The following is a 15,460-nucleotide window of genomic DNA, read 5'->3' as shown; positions in this document are numbered from 1 at the left end:
AAAACTACTCCACTTCCTCCCCTTTACTGTCCCTTTTTTGGGAATTGTAGTTTCCAGTCAACCTATGGTGATAGCTTTTCAGCAAACTGCTTTTCAGCAAACTGCACTCCACAGAATCCTCACACATCTCCTCAGTCCCTTGCAAACCATGTCCCCTGGGCACCCACGAGTGGTTGGAGGGCACAATTGACACTGGCTGTAACAGCTCTACAATAGCAGTCTCTGTTATGACTGTGCATAAATCCTTAGTGGGCACACACACAGAAACAGCAGCACACAGAATAAAATTGCAGCTGCTCCTCACCTGCTGGTTAAATACTGGGATCTACACTTGGATAAATTGTGCCATATGCATACCTCCCAACAGTCCCGGATTCTGCGGGGCAGCCCCGCATTCCGATTAATGTCCCACAGTCCCGCTCGGCTGAGCTGTTTTCCGCATTGACCCCACTGCCACTCACTCTTGTAGAGTGCAGGCAGTTTTCAAAGCTTGTGAGCAGCTTATAGATAGTCCAATCATTAAATACCATTTGTTAGGGCCCCATCCTTCCATCAGTGGGGCTCCAGGAGGCAGTAGTAGAGCGGGACTCTTTTGTGGGGGCGGAGGCAGCTAAGCCACATTTTCCGACAGTTAGTTTCTAGTTCCGGCCCCCAGCCTGTCTGTCTCTGGCGGAGTGAAATGGAAGGGATGCCTGTCTGCCTCACTGAGTCCCACAGAAAGTGTTGAGGGCAAAAGGCGGGACTGCAGCCGGCGGTGACTGTGAGGGACTGTAGTAGCCATCCACCAGAAAGGTACATGGAGGGCTTCTCTGACATCTGACAGGTAGGTGATCTTTCTGCTCCCCCTGCATGGCTGCACCTACACACTTTCCCCTGCCTGCAAACTCTCCTCTCAGTCTGGCTCATCTGCTTTTCTACACTCTTTCCCCACCACTGACAGCTCTGCTACTCATCTCCCTGTAATCCGATCCTAATACACATCTCCCCTTCCCTGTTATCAGTCCCTCCTGTGCCGACACAGCAGACCTCTGTTCCCTTTTCACTAAATGCCTGCACAGTTGCAGCCTTTCCCTGCCATAAGTTCCTGATAGACTCCTGGGCTCCTCCATTCCCCAGATACTTCTCCCATCCACAGCCCGGCTCCCTCCACTTCACACTGTAATCCAGCCTGCACTATCCCCCTGTCTATTTTATTTCATAGTCCTGGCTCACCCCTCCTAACACTCCCCCACAGTGCCTGGTGTAAAGGGGAACACAAGGAGAGTGTGTGCTGAGAAAGGGAGAAGTGTTCTGTGTCTCAATCTGAATTGCACTGTTTATGCTTTCTGTTTCTCTCCTGAGCTCTCTGTCCACCCCCATTCATCCTGAACCCTGCAATCTCCCCAACCACCCCCGATCCCATCCTGTGATCTCCCCACCCCATCTATCCTGTGATCCCCCTGCAATGTCCCCGTCTACCCCCCCATCTCATTCTGCGATTCCCCCCTATCCCATCCTGCGATCCCCCCATCCCATCCTGCGAACCCCTCCATCCCATCCTGCAATCCCCCGTCCCATCCTGCGATCTCCCCATCCCAGCCATCCTGCGATCCCACTGCATGGTCCCCATCCAACCCCCATCCCATCCTGCGATCCCCCCATCCCATCCTGCGATCTCCCCATCCCAGCCATCCTGCGATCCCCCTGCAATGTCCCTATCCAACCCCCATCCCATCCTGCGATCTCCCCATCCCAGCTATCCTGCGATCCTCCTGCAATGGTCCCGCCCACCCCCATCCAATCCTGTGATCCCCCCATTCCATCTTGCGTTTTCCCCCTGCAATGTCCCCATCCACCCCCCATACCAGCCATCCTGTGATCCCCCCCGCAATGTTCACTCACCAACTTGCATAGAAGAAGTCGCGGAACTGGAGAAGGAAGGAGCCGAGCACCCATCGCGGCCCCCCCCCCCTCGGCAGGACAGCCTGATAGCACCCCGGCCCCTTAATAACAGTAAATTGGTTACTCCCAGCCCCCCCCCGCTCAACAACTTTAAATGACATATGTGTTTTTCCCCGTGACAGTACCCCCTTCCCCCTGCTCAACAACTTTAACCCCAAGTGTCCAAGTGTCCCTCATTCTGAACTTCACAAGTATGCATATGAAGTAAAATATTTAAAATTCATCCAAGGTCATTGGTACATCATACAAACTGCATTCTAAAGTTGTACTAATCTATACACCTATCAGTGTAAACTGTACGAGCCAGATTCATGTACCTGGGCGCATCTTTGTGCGGGCGTAGCGTATCTTATTTACGGTACGCCGCCGCAACTTAGAGAGGCAAGTGCAGTATTCACAAAGCACTTGCTCCGTAAGTTGCGGCGGCTTAGTGTAAATTGGCCAGCATAATTCAAAGTAGGAAGCAGGTGGGCGTCATCTATTTATTTAAATGTAGCACCCCCCCTTTAAAATTAGTGGGGCGTTACGCTAAAGTTAGTGGGGAATGGGAGATTTCAGTTGCTCCCATTCACTAATTGTTAGTTTGTGCTGTTGGGTCGGTCTGTGTGTCCAGGGGTGCGCTGCCACCCCTGGGCGACAGTTGGCACTATAGGGGTTCTGACGGAACCATCCTTCCCCAGCAGCCAATCAGAGGAGTTTCCCTCTTTGGGCATGCTGGCGGGGGTATACCTGGAGCACCGACCATTTTTTCGGGTAGTCTGCGGGGCCCGAGATCCATGTGCGGCATCCACCTTCAGGGTGCGCGCATTCGCGGGCCCCATCCTCATGGCCGGCCTGGTTGAGAGGGAAGAGAGGGACCCCAGCGACTTGCTGGGTTCCAGATCCTAAGCTGGAGGCTGAACGGTGGGGGATTGGCTCGGGAGAACCTGAGTGCAGAGGTTATCTGTGAGGCCTGGACGAACCACCCGGGATCCGATCACCGCGCTACATGACAGGTACTTTTCTTTTTCTGTCAGTAGGTGATCCTATAGAACAAGACTTACTGGGAGGATTCGCTATCCTTACACTCCAGAGAATTTACTATGCCTATGGCAGAGGCATTGTTTCCTCCCAGTGATCTGATTATTGCGAGCGACCCTTTGGCTGCCAGGTCCAACTTAATTGCCTATCCAAAGGGCACTTACCCACCCTGGCGAGGGTGGCGACGTATTGAATTGTCGAGGCTTGCTCTCTATGCTTTTTGATATCCAAGGCCTGATGCTCCATGTTCTTCCTACTCATCAACCTTTTCCTCTACTGTATGTCATGTTGATGTTGGCCTTGTTGGCCTTGGAATAAAGTAATTGAAAACTCACGCTACCGGCTGGACACTTGTTGTTTTATCCACACTCACAAGCATCACTCCTAGACAGAAGAATTTGGTAACTTAATACGCCGATCCCAAATCAATCAGCGGCTCCTTCGGGGGTAGCGCTACATAAATTAAGCGTGATCCCATGTAAATTAATGGCCGGTCGAACTGGGCATGCGCGCGCATGCTCAGTATCATGTCAAATTTTCTCCCTAAGTTACGCCGGCTTAATGCCTGTGACGTGAACGTAACCTATGCACAGCCCCATTCACGTACAACTTACATAAACAACGTAAAAACATACGCTTGTGCCGACGTTCATACTTTGCATTACCTGCACCTCATATACCAGGGGTAACATTACGTCGGACGTAAGCCTTACGTAAACGGCGTAGCGGGCGCAAGTACGTTTGTGAATCGGCGTATCTAGCTCATTTACATATTTGACGCATTATTAGCGCTACATTTTTTTCTTGTTTTTGCTTGTTTCTTCAGAGTTTGATCTAACTCTGTAGTGTTGGCAGCTATTTATATGTTTATAAGTAGCGCGGTGATTTATATACTTTTTTGTATATTGTACGTTTTTGTATTTTGATCATTATCACTGCAGTCACTTTATTTAGAGATTCACTAGATCTAGGTAATCCGTCATGGATATCTTTGACTATAGGGCTCAACGCACTGTTAACACGGAGGGTGTCTTCTCCGTTATAGGGAATGATACCGAAATAGGGGGCATGTTTCAGAGACTGAAAAACATCATGGTCTCTGAACTGCACCTTCAGTGGGATATCGTTTTCCTACAACAATATGTCACCGAAAATATGGTTCCCAGGAGTCTTAGGTGGGAGGTTCAACCCCAACAGGGGGACCTTGACCTGGATTCCTGGTACCATAATTTCAACGAGGCAGGCACTAAATTCCTAGGTTTTCTTATAACCCGGAAACAGGCCAGACTTTCGGTGTTAGATAGGGAAATCAGAGAACTGAAAGAAAAACTCCTGAATTTTAAGAATTCTACTGAGTATAACTCCCTTTCTTCCAACCTCCAGTCTTTTCTGGAGAAGGAAGACAGGGATCAGAAAAACAAAAAGGGGGGATGGTGGGGTGCGTAATATTTTCTGTGTCCCTTACCATCTCTCTAATAATTTGATAATATAGTTTAAGTAAGTGGTTGAACCACAATGTATAATCCTGTAAAGTAATTCTTGAAATAAATAAAGAATTTATAAAAAAAAAAAAAAAAAACAAAAAGCACAAAAAGTATTCCCGAGATGCGGGTGATTATAAGAACAGAGTTGTATTTAACTGGCAGAAATTATTGAATACTACAGGTAACTCTGAGCACCCATCGGTGATGGACACCAATGACCCTTATCCAGGTGGTCATACTGTTAACTCCTCGCATCCTGGTCATACTTACCCGCAACCCCCGCCCCCATCCAGGGGATTACCTCCTAGGGTTAGGCACCCCAGTTTCGATTCCCCTGTTAGAAATCACCCTAACACTCAGAATAGAAAAGGGGCTAGAGGTCGCTCTAGAGGGCGTGCTTCAGACCTTAGGACCCCTGCTCATCAGAATCATGGTTATTATGACTATGATTCACCCAGGAGGAGTAATGATTATGTTACTCATCATGAGCCTGTTCCATATCCTTATCAATATCCTCCTGTGTATACCTCTAATAGGTTTTTACCCTTATTGGATACACATAATGGATTTTCTGGACATCAGAGACCACATGTTAACCATGATTATAACGGTCCTGTTGACCATTCGGGTAAGGATTTTCACCGGGGCGGGAGAGGCCACAAAAGGCCTTCAGAACAAAGAGAGGCAACAGGGGAGGTAAAAGACATCAAAGGAAAAAAGAGAAAAGTACAGCAGGCCTAGGATTGTTTAATCTTAGTGACAAGGAGCTAACCAGGGACGAGATTGTGGTTTTGGATAAGGGTCTGAAGTTTGCCCCTCCACACAAACTGAAGAAATTTGACACCTTTATTGATGTCCACAAGTTTGTTCGCAAACTCAACATTCAGAGACACTTCATCTCAGAGGCTGCACCGCATGTTGAGCGATCTGCGACTTCAGGAACAGTCCACTCAGGCCTATCCAATCCCTCTCTTTTTAACCCTGCAGTTCCAGTGTCATCATCGATTAATGTTTTCAGAGATTTGGTTCTCAAAGATCTTGAATCATTACCTGTCAAAAAGGTTTACACTCATCCTATACCTAGAGAGGGCTATCTATCCCTTTGTAATCGCAAGGACCTTATTGTTCGTCCGGCGGACAAAGGGGGGGGGATAGTCATCATGGACAAAACTAAATATATCATGGAGATGAATCGCATCCTTGACGATTCCGAGACTTATGAAGTGTTGCCCAACAATCCTACCAATTCCTATAAACGAGATTTGGTCAAATTGGTCACCAAAGGCTTTGAGTCTTGTATTTTGAATACTAAAGAAAGGGCTTATTTGGTACCCACCGCCCCTAGAATTCCAACTATATACCATTTACCAAAGATCCACAAAGATCCATTGAATCCACCAGGGAGACCGATTGTAAGTGGAATCGACTCTATTACATCGAGGATTGGTCGAAACATCGATTTCTACTTACAACCTTTAGTCAAAACCACCCCTTCATACCTTAAGGACACCACCTCCACCATTAAACTATTGGAGAGTATTAAGGTTGAAGGTGACTACCTTCTCGCTACCGCTGATGTGGCGTCCCTGTACACCTGTATCCCCCAACAACTTGGGGTTGAAGCGGTTAAGCATTTTTTGAGTCGCGAGCATTCCATTGCAGATCCACAGAAATCATTTCTGGTTGAGTTGTTGGAATTTGCCACGACACATAATTATTTTTGGTTTGACAATAAGTTCTTCCTACAAAGGCGTGGCGTGGCGATGGGGGCTAAGTTTGCCCCCAGCCTCGCCAACCTTTTCATGGCCAAGTGGGAGGAGGACGTCGTTTATTATGAGAGACCACCATCTCTCATACTTTGGGCAAGATATATAGACGACGTCCTCCTTCTATGGGACGGTCCACGTGAAACATTGGAGGAATATTTTCTCGTTCTGAATAATAATGACCGAGGGATTTCCTTCACTCATGAGTGCAGCTCTATTAAGATTACCTTTTTAGATTTAGAAATCGCACTCGAATCAAGGCAGTTCAAATTTAAAACCCACTTTAAAACCACAGACAGGAACAGCTTTATCCCCACGGATAGTTGCCACCATAGGTCGTGGTTAAACTCGGTTCCACGCAGTCAGTTTCTGCGTTTACGGAGGAACTGCACGGACGATGACATCTACTTCCTACAGGCCTCAATGCTCAGAGCGAGGCTTATTGAGAAGGGATATGATGCATCGTCTGTGGATGTGGAGTTACAAAAAGTGGCGTTAATAGAACGAAATTCTCTGCACCTCGCGAACCTGATCAGTCCTATACATTTTCCATGATGACCTCTTACTCCAATCAATATAGGGATGTTAAAACTATTATTGATAAACATTGGGATATACTTAAGAATGATAAAATCTTGGGCCCCAATCTACCTGAACGTGCCAAAGTTATATTTAGAGGGGCACCGACGCTGAGAAACAGTATTGCTCCCAACGTGGTTGACCCCCCTGGCCGTCCATCATTTTTTCAGGATATGAAGGGTTACTTCCCATGCAAGAAATGCAGTGTTTGTCTTTACAACACCAATGGGAGGTCCAAGACTTTGGAATTTGGGTCTCGTAGTACAGGCCGTCAATATCCAATTAAATCATTCTGTACATGTGTGACAACGAACATAGTCTATCTCATCACCTGCCCGTGCGGAAATACGTTGGTCGTACCATACGTGCGTTTTCCGTGCGGGTAGGTGAACATGTCAGTAAGATCATTGGTGGTTGTACAAAACACACAGTCCCGAGACACTATAAGGAATGCCATCATCGGAATCCTAAGGGTACACAGTTTTTAATTATCGATAAATGTGTACCACCGTGGAGGGGTGGAGCTAAGACGAGGGGTGTTTCCAGGCTTGAAGCATACTGGATCTATGAGTTACGCACATATGTCCCACATGGGCTTAATGTCGAGTGGGACATTAATGCGTTCATTAACCAATCATGATGTCATTATTGTTTGCTCATACCTGGTTGTGGCTCCGTCATCTCCCTCCCTGTTTAAAATTTAAATTTTAAATTTTGTACTAACTTTGTTGGCACAATATTTTATGACACTTTTGTCATTTATATAAATATATTTTTTATCCATTTTATTTATACTATATTGCCTTATTGGTACTGATTCTACAGTACCTTTGATTTAATGTAGGGCGATCTTTTAATATAGTTGGAATTGCTGATATTCGATTGTTACTAGTATTTATTTAAACAATTTACTGTTTCCGATCGAATCTTTTTAATTATTATCATTTACACTCTCTTGCCCCGGGTTCATTCTTTACATGTGGGTGCATTTGAGATTGCAGGCCAGGTCGGACTTTGCTTAGAGATGTGTTTTTTGCACGTCCTTTTTGCAGTCTGTCCCTCCCCCTTCCATGTCAGGCCTATAACGGAATCTACGCTGCCTATACGTGGGGTGTTTGATTTGACGTCGAGCGCTGCGCTCCGGCTGCCTCATTGCTGAGAGGCTTGGAGCGCACGACGACGTCATTTCCTGATTTGGGCTGGTTGACGTCCGTCGATTGGTGCGTTCCGGCTCTCGTTGAGTGCGGGATTTGGAGCGCACGCCGACGTGACCTCCGCCCTGATGCACACATTGGATGTCTAGATGCCTCATTGACTTAGTTCAGGTTGGCGTAGCGTTTCCTGTAGCCTGAGAGTGAGGCTTGGAACGCACGCTGCCGCGGCCAAGATGGCCACCAATCGGGCCTTGATTTCTCTCCTGATCCCAGCTGGAGCCACAATCTAGGTAGGGGCTTATTTCTTATATATTTGGGCTTTCAGAACAGTGGGTCAGTACCCCAGATGACGATCGTTGGATCGAAACGCGTCGGGACCCGCTGACCCCACTGTTCACTTCTTACATGCCTGTATCTTCATGTGATATGTGAGTGTGATATTATTACTTTTTTATCATCAGTAAAGGATTTTATACAGTATCACACTATGTTCATTTCCCTTTTTTTCTTGAATCACTATGTTCTGAACCCCCGGATGTTTTGTTGGTGAGCCTATCTGCTCATCTGTGCTGGAGTTTGTTCATTATTGGTCCGTGTTCCTGTGGCTATTGGTATGCTGCAATAATATTGGAATCATCTTCTCTTATCGCTCAAGCCTTATGAAGCCAGGACATCGCTACCATTAAGCTCTTGTGACCTATTAGGTATACACCTATCTAGGTTCACTACGTCTGGTAAGCCTCTGATTCATTTTGGTGGTGGATTACCTACTCAATATTCACTATGTCTTCTTCCCAGCACTGAGTCACCTTCTGTTGGAATATGATCACTGAACTTTTGTTATTGAACTTTATCATTACAATTTTTCAATTTACATATTGACTTTTTGTGCACCTACCGTTTATCCTTCTCATGTGAAGATTCGCTTTATTATTTTGCACATATTATTAGCGCTGCATGTTTTTCTTGTTTTTACACATTTGACGCGTAACTCAACGGAAGCGCCCCTAGCGGCCAGCGTAAATATGCAACCAAGATACGATGGCGTAAGAGACGACATCAGTCGTATCTTGGAGAAATTCTGACGTATCTGATTCTTTGAATCAGGCGCATAGATACGAAGCCTCACATTCGGACTTACGACAGCGTATCTGGAGATACTCCGTCGTAAGTCCTTTGTGAATCTGGGCCTACGTCTGTGTCTAAAGCATCCTACTATATCACACTGTTTGTGACTTTTTATTATTAGGTGACTGCTTGAAACTTTTTCTGCATTTTCAAGATCAAATATATAATTGATAGGATCATCACGCATACAATAAGCATCACAAAACTGAATAACCAAACAGCAGCTTATAGCCAAAGTTGAATGAATAATGAAAACTAGACAAGGATGGATGAGGGAGAGGAGGTGGCAAGCTTAAAATGCACAAGTAAATGCAAAAGCTTAATTAATCAATACACCAATTTGTAAAATGGGATAGGGAAGTAATCCATCGATGGAGTGGAATCAAGACAGCTCCCGTGAGGAAGCAAAGCAATTTGGTGTGGCCAATTTAGAGCTAAGCAGTAGTTTCCTGGATAATGTATTTTTCTAGATGAATCTTTAACTTCCTACTAGAATTTAGCATCCTTAACCACTTGCCGACCACCGAACGACAATATATGTCGACACAACGGCACAGGCAGGCATATGGGCGTACATGTCGTCCCTGCCTCCAAGCGGGCAGGGGGCCTGATCGGGCCCCCTCTGGGTGCCTGCAGCAGTCGGCTTCATTCCAGGAGTGATCCGTGCTGATGGGGAGGCCACCGATTTATAGCCACCTCCTCACGATCGCTCCTGACGAATGAGAAGCTTCCTCTGCTTATGAAACTGTAAACAGAAGCAGAGGAAGTGATGTCATCCTGCCTCATGCTTCCTTTTTTGTTGGAAGCCGAGGAGAGAGGACTTCTAAAAGTGAGTTGCACAACACTACACTGACACCAGTACACACCAGGCACATACATCACCCACCAATCACCCCCTGCACCCCTGTCACAGTGTCACCATTTGCAGTTTTCATATTTTTACTGATCACTGCATTTGGTGTCATTTGAGACTGCTAAAAGGTTGTCAGGACAGTTAGTGGTAATCCCCTTTAGGTCTAGGGTACCCCCCTATTAAAGGTTTAACCCCTTGATCGCCCCCAGTTAACCCCTTCACCCCTTGTCGCCAATTTCACTAAGCAATCTTTTTTCTGATCGGAGTATTAGTGTCGCTGGTGACGCTAGTTAGCCAGTTAGCTATTTAGGTTCTGGGGGCTGGATTCAGATACCTGAGCGTATCTGTCTGGCCCGCGTAACGTATCTCCGATACGTTACGTCGCTCTAACTTTGGGCGCAAGTTCTTTATTCAGAAAGAACTTGCGCCCTTAGTTACGACGGCGTAATGTATGTGTTGCGGCGTAAGACCGCGTAATTCAAATGGGGATGTTGGGGGCAAGTATTTTTTAAATCTAACTTGACCCCGCGTTTTTTACGTATTATTTGAACGGCGCATGCGCCGTCCGTAAAATATCCCAGTGTGCATTGCTCTAAATTACGTCGCAAGGACATCATTGCTTTCGACGTGAACGTAAATTACGTCCAGCCGTATTCGCGAACGACTTACGCAAACAATGTAAAGTTTCAAAACTCGGCGCGGGAACGACGGCCATACTTAACATTAGCTACCCCTCATATAGCAGGGGTAACTATACGCCAGAAAAAGCCGAATGCAAACGACGTAAAAAAAACGCCGGGTGGTCGTTTGTTTCTGAATCGGCGTAAATCCTCATTTGCATATTCATTGCGTAAAAATACGGAAGCGCCACCTAGCGGCCAGCCTGGAATTGCAGCCTAAGATCCGACGGTGTAAGACACTTACACCTGTCGGATCTTAGGGATATCTATGTGTAACTGATTCTCTGAATCAGTCGCATAGCTACGACCGGCGGAACTCAGAGATACGACGGCGTATCAGGAGATACGCCATTGTATCTCTTTTTGAATCCGGCCCACTGTCAGCTTTTTATAGCATCAGGTACCCCCATATATTACCTAATAAAGGTTTCTAACCCCTGATTGCCCCCTAGTTAACCCTTCCATTGCCTGTCACCAGTGATCACAGTATAAATGTTACATGTGACGCTGGTTAGTTAGTTTGTTTTTTATAGTGTATGGGCACCCGCCGTTTATTACCCAATAACGGTTTAACCCCCTGATCGCCGGTGGGTGATATCAGTTAGGTTTTTGGGTCAGTTAGGGTCTGCGTCGCCCCAGGTAGCGTCAGATTATTGCCAATAGCGCTAAAACCCACGCGCGCAGCATACATCTGCCTCAGGCCCCGTACACACGAGAGGATCGATCCGCTGAAATTGATCCGCGGATCGGTTTCAGCGGATAGATCCGCTGGTGTGTACGATCCAGCGGATATTTATCCGCGGATATATTTCGGGCCAACCGATTTCCAGCAGATAAAAATTTCCTAACATGCTAAGAAATCTATCCGCTGGAATCGGCTCCAGCGGATCGATCCGGTGGTCTGTACAGACTCACCGGATCGATCCGTCCGAACCCATCCCTCGCATGCGTCGTAATGATTCGATGCATGCGTGGAATTCCTTATATCACCGCGTCGCGTACGTCGCCGCGTCATCATCGCGGCAACGGCGCGCCGCGTCACCGCGGATGGAATTCCGCGGGGATTTTGATCTCCTGGTTAGTACAACCAGGAGATCAAAATCCGCCAGAGGATTTATCCGTGGAAACGGTCCGGAGGACCGTTTCCGTGGATAAATCCTCTCGTGTGTACTAGGCATTAGTGGTATAGTATATGAACAGATCAATATCTGATCTGCTCAGATCTATACTAGCGTCCCCAGCAGTTTTGGGTTCCCAAAAATGCAGTGTTAGTGGAATCAGCCCAGATACCTGCTAGCACCTGCGTCAAGGTCAGGCGTACCCGACCCCATTCTTCTTCTACTGTTGCTGAGGTGCAAGAACCGCAGGGCGAAAGGCGAAAGTACTAGTGCTGTTCATCCTTCTGGTGAACTGGCACGCACCAGCGGCCTAGTACACCATGGCCATACATCCAGCACTGCAGTATCACGTGGTGACTTAGCGAGTCACATAAGTGCAGTTCAAGTAGTGTCCCGCTGCCACCAAGAAGACAAAGACAGGGCCATTGTGCCCATGGTGTCCTTCCTGCAGAATTCGCCAATTCTAATTGGGAGCCCACCACTTCTGCAGCACCCGTAATTCCCCCATTCACTGGCCAACCCAGAATTCAGGTGGAAACAGTTGATTTTACAACACTTGATTTGTATTCGCTGTTTTTCACGGAAGATCTCTATAGATCTATTGTGGACCAAATTAATTTGTATGCTGGTCAATTCATCGCTGCTAATCCCCAGTCCGCCCTTGCCAGAGAATGGAAACCAATTGTGGTTTCCGAATTTAAGACCTTTCTGGGCCTATCCCTCGAAATGGGTATAGTTAAAATGAGTAAGTTGCAGTCATATTGGTCCATTGACCCAATTTACCATATGCTCCTGTTCTCTGCCTCCATGGCCAGGGCACGGTACGAGCAGTTTTTGCGGTTCATGCACTTCAAAGACAATGAACTCTGTCGTCCTCGTGGAGACCCTGAATACGATAGGCTCTACAAAACTCGGCCCCTCGTAAACCACTTCAACAAACGTTTTGCAGCTTTGTTTACTCCCGATCAAGTTGTCTGCGTTGATGAGTCTCTGATTACATTTTCTGGTTGCTTGTCTTTCAAACAGTATCTTCCCAGCAAGCGTTCCAGATATGGGGTCAAAGGGCCAAATCCTCAAAAGAGATACGACGGAGTTATACCGAAACACCCGGGTAGTGCATGGTCGTGACAAAGTTCTAAAACAGATACTCGTAGGCCTTCGGGTATGTAGATTTTGTCCTCATGCCACAGAGCACATCTCTAGCCTGTAATTCTGGTTCAGGAGGAGGCGTTTTGGTGTTTAGCAGCAAAAGATGAGTCCATGAAACAGCTGCAAGCTCCGGAGTCAATAATGGCAGGTGTTTGCAGAGTATTTCCTGGAAGCTGTAATGAGACAGAGAGGGCAAGATGGGATGCAGTCTTGGCTAAGGGGTTTGCATGGTCAGGAGACATAGACAGTCACTTACGGAGCATTAGAGGGCAGTTTTTGACGTAATGTCCAGATTCTCTGCAGTATAGGCACAGATTATTCACCCAACGACGTTGACACTCCTTTTGGGTAAGGGAAGGACGAAGGACTCCTAGCTGCATGGGTTCGGGTTCATCGGGCATGGAGGCTGATGGTGCAGCTGCTAGACTTGTAACTCTTGGAAGCATCCAGGTTGGGCAATATTAACTCGTAGTCCTCTCAGCCCTTCGTACCCTCAGGCGTCGATCGATCTGTATGGCCAGATCGATCAATGCGTTCAAAGTCTATGGAATCCCAACTCTAGCTAATTCTTCTTTCAAAGGATCAGAGTTCCATGTGGAACTTTTGGCGGAGAGCGGTGTCGTTCCAGTTTGTATCTGCGCTCCACCGCATAAACTTAGCCACGTAATAGTCTGCTACCCTGCGTCCCTGCTGCAGGCTATGCAATGCAGTGGCTGTCTGCTACTGTCAACCTGGTGGTTTTGAGCCCGATATTGCAGAGGAAGGCTTCCCTTACGGCTCCTACTGGCGGCCCCTGGTAAGGTAACAGAAGGCACAGGAGTAAGGAGTGGTAAAGGTGCCTGGCAGGATAAACAGAGAGGGAAGTAGTCCCGACATCCAAGAACTCCTTAGGTACTGGGATACAGGAACTGAAGCAGCTGACAGGCTTGGCAGACAGGAGCTGGAACACTGGACCGGAACAAGGAACAGACAGGAACAGCTCAGCAGACTGGAACAGCTTAGCAGACTGGACTGGAACTAGGAACAGATCAGCAGACTGGAACAGTTTAGCAGACTGGACTGGAACCAGGAAAACACAGGAATAGTCAGACAGGCCGGGTACGGTTATCAGGCAGGCAGCAAAGGTACAAAAGTGCAGGTGTCGCAACAAAATTCATAAAAATGTAACCCATCCTACGGGGCAACCAATAGTCTCTGGGAATGGATGCCTTACTGAGGCAGCCAGCCAAATGGTGGATGATTATCTCCACCACCCCTGGTGGAGGCATTAACCTCTTACATACAGGATACCATGGACCTTTTAAGGACCCTGGATGGGGTGCATATCCCTGAAGGGGCATGGTTGGTGGTGATTATTGTGGAAGCCCTCTACAACTCCATCAGGGGAGGACTGATAACGTATGGGGTCCCCAGGCTGACAGATGGCCACCACGTGGCAGCTGTCTTTTTTAGAGGAGAGGCATCAAGCTTGGTGACATGCAGAGTGGCAGGAGATCTAGAGCTGGTGACCAAGTAAAGGCACCAGGAGCCTCTCACGGGCAGTGTTACCTTAACAACATCATGGGCCCCTGGGCAAAATACTGCACTGGGACCCCTACTAGGAAGGTGATGACCTGCGGCATGTATAGTGCACCATGGCGAACCATTGGCATGGCCAGTGGGAAAGTCTTAAAGGAGGATTGAACAGAATCTGCACCTGCTGTATAGAATGCAAACATATCGCAGACCTTTTACCCATAAAATTCTAATTACTGTCTCGCAACTGATTATCTCACAGACACAAATCTCAGTCAGTATCATTTGTTTTTTAAAATAAATGTTTCCATTATATATGTGTAGCATTACCCCCATTGGAGCTGCTGGATTTTTGGGCGACTTGTTACCTGGTGGCTCCTCTGAAATTCCTAGGGGTGAATGATGCGTATTGCATGTAGTAGAAGTAAAGGAATTGTCCAGACAGGTGCACTTTGCTGTGCTCTTTATTACCCAGCCGGATAAAAACAGTAAACTTGTGGTGAGGAAAGTAAAGCTGAAGAAGATAACAGAATAGCAGATTCAGGTGTAATGATAGGAAACAGTCCTGCTCCCAAATGTAACACTTCTTTTCACCACTCCCGCTGGAAAGGGTTTAGTGTACCCGGACAGGCCTCTGACACTGACCTGGCAGTCGGAGTATCACTCGGACAATTATATGATGAAGCACATGAACGAAAAAACTCTGGATAGCCGCACTCCAAGATAACTTAAAATAAAGTTGGTCTTTTTATTTTCAAATGCACATGCAGACACCGCAAACAACAGGTACAGAAATGGCCGACGCGTTTCACGCTGCAATTCAGCGCTTAGTCATGGCTAACATAGGTTCACACTAAAATAACATATATATCCATACCACCATCATGTGAGAAAACATCCGCCAATGGCGGTGCTCGATCAATCAAACAATTAAACAATTGATTACATACACATTCGGTCTAAATCAAAATGGAGCAGGTGATATGGTCTCCCTCACAATTAACAAATTGAAATAAGAAATGAAAAACATATATATAAAACACATGGTAGCAAGACACCTATATGTTCCCTCA

Source organism: Rana temporaria, chromosome 2 (assembly GCF_905171775.1).
Source record: "Rana temporaria chromosome 2, aRanTem1.1, whole genome shotgun sequence".
Classification (NCBI taxonomy): domain Eukaryota; kingdom Metazoa; phylum Chordata; class Amphibia; order Anura; family Ranidae; genus Rana; species Rana temporaria.
This window is presented reverse-complemented; position numbering follows the sequence as displayed.